We start from the raw sequence: 10,156 nt of genomic DNA on the forward strand, positions 1-10,156 counted from the left end.
TTTGAATAATCAAAAGTGAGTTTGATTATCGACACCTTATTCTTTAATAAAATAAAGAATATATCTCAGCAAATAATCGGAGTCATAGATTCTCAAATGAATATTCAAATAATATTCAATAAATAAATTAAGCTGAGTCATAAGCCCTCGAATGAATATTCGAAATAATATTCAATAAATAAATAAGCTGAGTCATAAGCCCTCGAATGAATATTCGAAATAATATTCATTAAATAATAAGCTGAGTCATAATACCTCGAATGAATATTATAAATAATATTCATTAAATAAAATAAAGGAGTCATACATCCTCAAATGAATATCCAAGTAATATTCAATAAATAATATAAAGGAGTCATAAGTCCTCGAATGAATATTCAAGATAATATTCATTAATAAAATAAAGTTATCGAATAAACCTTATTCGATTAATAGTTTTGAATACTATAACCATATATATATATATATAAATATATATATATATATAAAATCTACTCGGGATCCTCGACTCCCGGTTTTAGAAAATGTTTTCACCTTTGGGTCCCTATACTAAGGGTATATGCAAATTACCGCTATTCTCTAGCATAGGTATTATCAACTGAACCAACAGATATATATGGCAAGAATACGAAACAGGCATGCATATATATACCATATCAGCATGCTTCAATATATCGCAAAATTTGCTAATTAACCAACATGCATCTATCACAAGATAATACATATACATATATACATCACAACAACAGTATAACGGGTAGAAAACTTGCCTGAGCGACTGGGGGTTACGAATGGCTCGGGACGAGTCTGGTAACCTATAAACAACAAGTAAGTTGGAATTAAACCAAAGTCACTTGTAAATCTATACTTTAACTAACTTAGACTCTAACGCTTGTTTTGCGCTTACTGATTTTCTTAAGTCACTCGAGTACCCTCGGCTCCACCATTTTTTGTAATTTAACCTTTACAAGTTCTAAGGCGATTCCTTCGCGAGTGTCTTACCATTTGCCTAATACACTTTACATAAATGATTCATACTTCAATTAGTCCTTTAGGATTCTTAACCAATGTTTCAAAGTAAGGCGAGGGATAATATTTCGTTCGCGAAACGCCGTTACTTGAAACGGTCGTTTCTCCTAAACCGTGCATCGGAATCGAACGAACTACATATCAAAACGAAGCTCGTAACATGAGCTATCTAAACATGGCAATGGTCATAATCTAGCAGGGGGTTCTCGGGTCCTAATGTTATGCACAAAAACAGTCTAAAGAAAATCGGACGTTACGACGGCTATGTTTACGCGATTTCCCAATTTTAAACCATTCAAAACCAACCCAATTCAACCTCAAATCCAACATACAACCAACATCCATCCTTATCACATCATAACAACCCCAACCAATTCAATTTTAACATTCATACTTATGCCTAAGCTTAACTTTAACCATACTTAAGTTCTTTTAATCAAAACAACAACATTTACCATTCCATTTCAATACCAATTCAATCCCAAACTCTAAATCACCAACATCAAGCTACAATATCATCCTACTAATCAAAATCATCTTATAATACATAGGAATCTAGGGTTTGGAGATGGTATACCTTCCTTGAAGTGGTGGGAGGAGCTAGGAAGCCTTAAGAAGCTTTGAGAAGTCTTAGGAATGCTTGGATCTTCAAGGAAAACAAGAAAAATTTCAAGTTAAAAACTTGAAAACACTATTCATAGTCTTCTTCTTTGATTAAATGAAGAAGATTGAGAAGGAATTGATGGCTTAAACTCATGATATAGCCCTAACTAAGCATGAAGATGATTAGGGAATTAACTCACCAATTTAGGAAGCTTGGATCTTTGATTTTTTGAATTTCCTTGCCTTTTGAATAGTAAAAAGCCGAGAGCTCTTCAAGAACAATGCCTTGGTTCTTTTTTATTTTGATGAAAAATGATTTTACTTGGCTTGGTTGATTTGTTTTTGTGTTTGATTTAGTCAATTACCTTGTTGCCCTTGAATTTGTGTGGTTCTCATTCAACCACACCTCCTTCCTTCCCATGTCATGCTTGTGTCATCCTCATGATGTCATCCTCCCCTCCTTGTCCTCTTTCTATTGGTTGGATGACATCATCCCCACTAATCCCTTTGCTTAACTTCCTAATTGTTTGCCTAATGACCGCTGATCTGTTATACGGTTCGCTTAACTTTCGTTTTCGTTTATCGTTTGAAGGATCATACCCGGGATCTTATTACTTAGGTTTTCCTTAACCTTTCTCAATACATTATATTCCTTTTTATGATCCTCTATTATAATCCTTTAATATAAATCCTTTTTATCCTGTTACCTTATACTCAATTCTCTCCGTATCTAGTGGATTTCCGGGAAAAATCCAAGTGTTCGGAATTGGATTCTGACGATCTTTACATACACTTATATACCACATAGAGTACTAATAATATCCCAGAAGATCAATGACAGAACCCCTACATAGTGTGGCATGAAAAGTTTTTCTCGTTCAGCTAAAACACTATTCACAAGGGTTACAAAAAGTTGAAAATTTTTGGGGGTTATTACACAAGTAGCAGTGCCGATCTCTTAAAATACTATATAACAAATATGTATAATTTGAATGGCTCGCCTCTATAAACAAACTCTCATTCCCTACTACTCCATCTACAACAAGTATACATGAGTTAAGTATTTTTCAATAAAATCCAAAGTTGGAACTATATATAAATACAAAATTAAACTTAACAAAAAGTTATAGAAATCAGGCCGAGCTCACCGTACATCCATAAAAATAATTAAAATGTCATATTGTTATACATATCATATCGGCCTACATATATGAATTACGAATCGGTGCTAAGTGCTCTTAATAAGGTTAGTAAATACTCCCTTAAATTGGACATAAGTTACTGGAGCCAACAGGTCAAGTAGGATAAACAAACAGACACCTACTTGAAGCATATAGACAACTATATAAACAACTCATAAACTCACGATCCCACCCATCCATCTCCTTACATATCCCTTTACAAAAAGTTGAACAAACTCAAAATGACCTCCTCAGACATTACCACCTTGGCTTCTTTGACACCAAACTCTGAGAATAAGAAAGTCATGATTAGAGTAACAAGAATGTGGGAAGCTATTAATAAGCGTAAAGGAATGCTGCTGCATATGAATGTTATTCTGCGTGATCAACAGGTTAGTTTGACCTTCAACAAAAACATGAGTTCCCAACTGTACTATCATATGTGCGTCAGATAAGAATATCAATCACATAAAAAAAATACCCTTACTAACTCTCTCAACCTTGCAGGGTAACCATATGATGGCGATTGTTCGGAACAACAAAAAATAAATCTCTTACCATTACTCAAGGAAAATGAAGTTTACACCATCTCGGATTTTAAGGTGGTGCCTGGACCTAAAAATTACAAAACTGTGGATGCAGATTATACAATCAACTTTTACTACAAGACTAAAATAGAAAAAGTTGTTGAGTCCGCAATCAATATTCCCCAATACAAATTTGAACTGAGGCCTTTTCCTGATGTGGAGAACTTGGTGGGAAATGTTGCTATGTTGATAGGTATATCCAACCCTTAACTTCAACAATATTACAAAATATCGTACTAACACTCTTTTAATATTTTTAAAACCTACGTGTAGATTCAATTGGCTTGGTCAAGAGCTACGGTAGAATGGAAAAGAGAAACAACGGGCTGAGAAATTGGACTTGGTGCTCACTAATCACTGGTGTATTGTGTTACCAACACGGTTGTATTTAAAACTTCTTTATTTAATTCACTTCAATGGATCTATTTCCACCTTGGTACTAAGATTCAGACATAAGCTGCCCCTATATTGAGTAAAGTTGGCTTGATATTCTGTGATAATTCAAGAGAACTTAAATAAGATGTTTCTGCTTCCTTATATACAATATTTAGCAAGCAAGATAATGGTTCAGCTCCATCCTATTTTTAGCCCCACACCATTAGGATTTTAGTTCCATGATGTTCAGCTTTTAGCTACTTCTCACTACACATTGCTTTTTTCATACTTGCACGGTTCACATTGAATTGAAATAAAAAAGGGTGTACATGTTGTCATAGGTAAATAGAAATTTATGTCTGGTCCAAGTAAATAAGTGCAAGAGATGTGCCCCGTAAATAGATATGGAATATGTGTTTAATATTATATTTAATTATAACATTTAAGTATATTTCAGATAAATTATTTTTTAAAAATAACTTGGTATACCGAATAGTTTTAAAATAATTCAACTTATTAACATCCTGAACTAAACATACATGACCGTTGACTTTTTAATAATAAAAATTCATAAAGTTTTTGGATTAACATAACCTTTTACTGTATTTTGATGGCTTCCCCGGCAGATCTTATTTACAATATATATATACTATTATAGTTTGACAATAGAAAAAACTTATGTGTGTTCCAGGACTTGAGTCACCTCTATTCTTTTAAATAGGAATAAAAACTACTTCATTTAATTATATTATTGATTTAAGTACAAAAATTCATGACAACATTTCCAATTAATTTTTACATTCACGTTTTTTATACAAATAATCATATATTAATTATTCAAAACTGTTTCAAAATATTACCAAAATTTTTTTGAACACACATATATTCAAATATATAATACTGTCACATCAACAATTCATTTTGGTACCCAAACAAAAAGGTGGCAGATTATTAGAAAAAAACAAATCGCCTACTGTAATTTAGGAAATAAAAAAACATTCATATGGACATAATATGTGCAATTTTAAAAAATAAAAAATTTAAATATTCAATAAATTTAATTTTTAAATACAATATAACTATAAGTAATTTAGTTTGATGCATTGTTTGTTGACTAAATTATTATTATTTTTTTAACATTTACAGCCTTCCTAACATGCAATAATACATAATTTGCTTTATAATTATTTTGATTTAGGTGGCACCCCCTACAATTGCCTTAAACCTCTTAATGCATACATATAGCCCAGTCTATATTGTTCAGCTGCCTTGTGTGTATCTTTTTTAACTGATACAACCCCACACCCTAAACATTTAAAAACTCAATTTTCTGCAAGCAAGAATACATGCTGGTCACTCTATGGGAGGAAAAGGCGCGCCAATTCCTAGACATGCTTCTTGGAACCGGTGAGGAACCTGTGTTTTTGGTAATCACTGGCTTGCTAGAAAAGAAAATCTCAGGTAACAACTGCACGTACTCTGTAGTCCCTATCATATGTGTCATAACTAATAAAATTTAGCCAAAACTACTAAACCCCAAAAAAACCTGCAGCTATGGCTTCCCTCTCAAGCACAGATGACACCCGCTGCTTTGTCAATATTGACTATGAATCACTGTCTGCCCTAAAGAAGGCATTGTATGTATCTGGCAAGAATGCAGCTTCACATCCGCCAAAAAAGCGGATTTCGTTGCCTCAACTGGAGAGGCCGTGTCGGAGTTACTAATAAGCTCCATCCTCAGCACAACTATTCCTCCAGAACTCCAGGTAGTTCAGTTCCAAACACTAATTCAATAAACACATGTGTACCCACCATTTTCTAATGCACACTCAGACATGACAGTAAATAAAATGTCTCCTTCAATTCATAGTTGTGATTACATGATCTATTCACGTTACAATAAGTTGTTGACCCTATATAACTCTTACTTCTATTGGCTACAGGCTGTGCGCTGCATTTGTCGGGCCAAAATATTTACAATCCTTAATGGAAACAGCTGGTATTACAACTGCTGCCCAACTTGTGCTCACACCATCAAGCCTTTGGATGGAAAATTTTTCTATCTCACTTGCGGGGAAGAGCTGGAAGAATTGGCACAATGGTAAGATTACCCCTAGAACAAACTTCATGACACATCTATCCATCCTAACAAAAAACTATTCCTACAACACAGGTTTAGGGTGGTGGCTTGAATTAAGGATCACACCGGTACCACAACCGTGACACTCTTCAACAAGGAAGCTGAGCAGATTATAGGTGTCCCTCTGCAAAAAAAATTAGCTGAAGAGGTATATTTTTCAATCTCCAAACAAAAAACATATACACCAACAACTAATGAATAACACATATGATCAACAATATTCATTCTTTGTATAGGCGGTGGACACGACAACTATCCCACCCGTGGTTAATAACATTATTGGGAAGCACTGTGCATTCCAACTCAAAATCACTCCTTACAACATAATACAAGGATGCGAGGAGTATACTGTGACCCACGTATCTGAAATTATTCAAACATCTATGGCACCTGCATCAGGGGGCGCTGCAACTTCCCCATCAACCAGGTCTGCCAAGAAGCAAAAGGTGGCATAGATGGAGTCCACACTTCCATTTGAAAAAACTTATATTAATTTATATCTCCAAAAAGTCTGCACAACAGCCTTTGATATTTAGCCCGGATTAACTAATTAAAACGAGTTTCCTTTTCTGAAGCAATGCCAAACTTATGCAATATTAAACTTTAATAGCTCCATGATCTTATGTTTTCTGTTATTATTTTATATTTACAAGGCTATTGGCGATGTAAGTTAATTACCTTTTGTATTATAGAATTGTTTCCAAGGTAAATTAATTTCATGTACGGACTATACTACAACTCTGTAAAACCAAAACTACTACATCAATATATCGTAGGAAACCAAAAATATTTTTCAAAAACTCCTAAAATAAGGCTAATTATTAGACTATATAAAATAAAGTTAAGATACACTATTAAAATTTCACAAACATAAAATTAATGAAAGACACTTTATCAAGAAAAATACATAGGAATCTCTTAAGACTTTAAAAACATATATACCGGTTCAAATATTGGTCTTCTTGAATTTCTTAAATAATTTTATCTTCATAAAATTGCCGTTAACCAGACTCTAACGGTGGTTGGCCGCCTCCCGACATTAGGTGATAGACTTTTTAACATATAATGAGTTCATACTGACTTTCAAAATGGAAATCATCATAGAATGGAAAACACAAAGTATCGCAAACACTTTTAGGAGCAATATAATTTACGTTCAGTCATAGACATTCTTGCAGAGAAATGTAGAGGAATCAAATAGCAATTACCACTATCAAACAAAAACACCTTGCTATAAATCAACTAATTCATCTAAGTCTCTATCATTTCACTCTATATATTTGCTGTGACAATGCAGACTTGATTCTAAGCTTCATAGGCAAATGGAAGAATCTAAAATTCTTGAGACTTAAAATGGATACCACTGTACCACAGAACTTATTAAGCATATCAGCATTTACTTGCATAATTTTCTTGGTCTGCGTCTTGAAGGAGGCTACATATCTGAAGATATAGTATCAAAAATAGTGTCACTACTTCCAAAACTCATGTATTTGATAATAAATCGGCCCATATTTGATAAGACAAACCTGTTACTAGAATTGAAGGGTTGCGAAGAACTTGTGCTACTTGATATGCACCACTGCTTTGGATTTGACGAGGACGATGAAAATATTCTTAAGCTTTCTTCCAACATCAAAAATTTTCAATGTGATGGTTCAACTTCAGGGTCACTTTCCAAGAATAGAGAAAACACAAGGAGATCCTAATGATTTTTATTTCCAACAATTTACAGAGTGATGGTTCTGCATCAGATGATCCTATTTATTCATAACCGAGTCTAGTTTTGACGTCTGTTCTGTATTTTTTGTTTGTTCCTTCAAATTCCTAAGCATCAGATTCAGCACTACCTACATAAAACTTACCTCCATTGAATTACCTGGTAGACGCAATTTCTTCTTGTCAATTTAAACTAAAAGCTTAAAACAAATGCTGCAATACTTGGCAGTTGGCACCAACTATATACCATCTAGCGACTGCAATAACTTGGTTCAAATTTTTGGCACAAAACGCCGCCAACTATATACAATCAAGCGACTGTAATAACTAGGTTCAAAATTTTGGCGCAAAATACCAAAATGTATTAACAAAATTGGCCACAATTTCTAACAAATATTTCCCATGAAAAAATATATATCAATATTAATACTTTGATTACTTCAAATACAACTGTAACTGAAAAGGCTTCAGTTCCAACCAGCTCAATATCTCCGACAACATTCCTTAAAAGGATTTCTGCAACCGGATCAAACCTCTGTTTTTTTATCTTTTAGCTTTCTTTTACGTTTTACGTTGTTGGAATAGACATAACAGGCAACTACTTGATCAGTTGAAACTAGAGCTGCCTGAAGATTAAAGTTTGATTGTGTGTGAAACCAAACACTAATAAATAATTAATTTATCGGCACGACAGGGAATACAATATTAAATCAGATCGGATATTAACTAATTCTATTTAAGGTATAAATATGAAAATCCAAAGTTCGAACCAAGTCTTTTCAAAATGCAAACCAAACTTAAATCACTATTTTTGTGTGAAAGGGACATAAGAATTAAAAGAAAACCATAGTTGTACCCTGACATGAACTATGCAGAGTTTTGTACAAATCAATACCTTAACATGCTAGAAGAATTAGCCCACAGATAAAATAGAAAAAACAATGTATCAGTAAGTACTATAGACAGTAAATTCCACCAATGTCTCGAGTCCATCAGTTGCTTGATGATTGACTATTGGAAGAGTCTTAATAACTGCGAATCCTTTTGCATTAACATACTTTCCGGTTCAACCCATAATAGTTAGATGAGACTCAGAGACTACTGTCCGATAAACCCCGAAAAAGCTAAGGCTATCCGCATAACCTCCCTCCTTAGACATAGCTGTAAATGCTATAGTTTGGCTATTACCATCTCCAGAGCTAACAACATAAACCCTGGTACCTTCCCGACCAATCCAGCCCATAGCTCGTAGCCTTCAGTCAGTTTATCATCCATCAATGTCACGGTTCCCACCATGAGCTTCTTAAGAGCCGAACCAACTGGGAATTGGGCCCCTGGAAACCCAAATCCATTTTTATTGTTGTGGCCATTATTTGTGAGCACATTTGATTTGCTTCCAACAAGGCCAGTGAGGAATGGAATGTTGTTATTGTCTATCAGTCCGTTGTTGCCACTGTTTCATGGTACTACATTATTGAGTGGGAAGTTTGCAATATTTGGCTTGACAAATGGGATGTGCCCATTGAGAGGGATCTTTAATTGATTCTTTCCTAAAATTGTTCACAAAAAAATTCCTACACTATGATTAGTTACATTGTAATTAGCTTCATATCTTCCTAAATATTTAAACGTAAATAAAATGTAAAAGACTTGAAGAATTCATATGGTAACACAATGTGCATCAAAATTTTAAAAGGGTGAAATAGGCAGCCATGCACTCCAGTTGAAATAAAAATATCATTTCTATTAGTTTCATAGTAAGAAAAAGATTATTGTGCCACACATCCTTTCTCCAGCCGGTAATAATTAGGGGCTGACCAAGGATATTTTATTACATGGGGTTGAAAAAATGACTCTTAAAATGAAAAATAAAATTATAAATAAATTTAATTTTAACATTATTTTTTGATTTTTAATATATAAATTTACATATTGAAAAATTAAAGTAGATGTTTAAATAATTTATTGAGTGAAGCTAATAATTTTAATATATATAATTAATATTGAAATAATTATTTTTCCTTAAAAATATGATAGTGCATATTTGTACATTCTATTTAGTGATATTCTACCGTATCAAAAGATTAACAAGGCTACAAGAATAAGATTAACGGGGCGGAATCTCATATAATATCATATTATATATAAAATTTTGCCATTATAGAAATTCACTGGGGCTCGAGCCAACCCCAGCCACCAGCTCTGTCCACCCCTGGTAATAATATCATTTTTTTTAACGTAATATACATTAATCTTTAAAATCTTTTAACATATTTATAATATATGAAAAACCCTACTACATGGTAAGCTATTCTGTGAGAGCTCACTTTCTGGCTACCGTTTACGCAAATTTTTCATATACCCACAACATTTTTCCATGACACTTAACGCTTTATACATAGCCTATATTTGACCGTTAATGTGACGTTTCATCACCGTACCTCCCATTTTCATCACCATTACTCTATAACTCAATCAAAATTATGTTATATAGCCAGGATACAAATATCCAACTTACCCAT

The 10,156-nt window shown here is 33.5% G+C and overlaps 1 long non-coding RNA gene and 1 pseudogene across 1 annotated transcript; one reads left to right on the forward strand and one right to left on the reverse strand.

Annotated features, from left to right (window-relative positions):
• The first annotated feature begins 2,464 nt into the window (after positions 1-2,464).
• On the forward strand, positions 2,465-4,523 carry LOC141686781 (uncharacterized). Its single transcript, XR_012560799.1, has 3 exons — positions 2,465-3,205; positions 3,321-3,593; positions 3,674-4,523. It is a non-coding gene; the product is annotated as an uncharacterized LOC141686781 (long non-coding RNA).
• Positions 4,524-8,580: 4,057 nt separating this feature from the next.
• LOC141685069 (dirigent protein 10-like) lies at positions 8,581-10,156 on the reverse strand (annotated as a pseudogene).

Source organism: Apium graveolens, chromosome 9 (assembly GCF_009905375.1).
Source record: "Apium graveolens cultivar Ventura chromosome 9, ASM990537v1, whole genome shotgun sequence".
NCBI classification, from domain to species: domain Eukaryota; kingdom Viridiplantae; phylum Streptophyta; class Magnoliopsida; order Apiales; family Apiaceae; genus Apium; species Apium graveolens.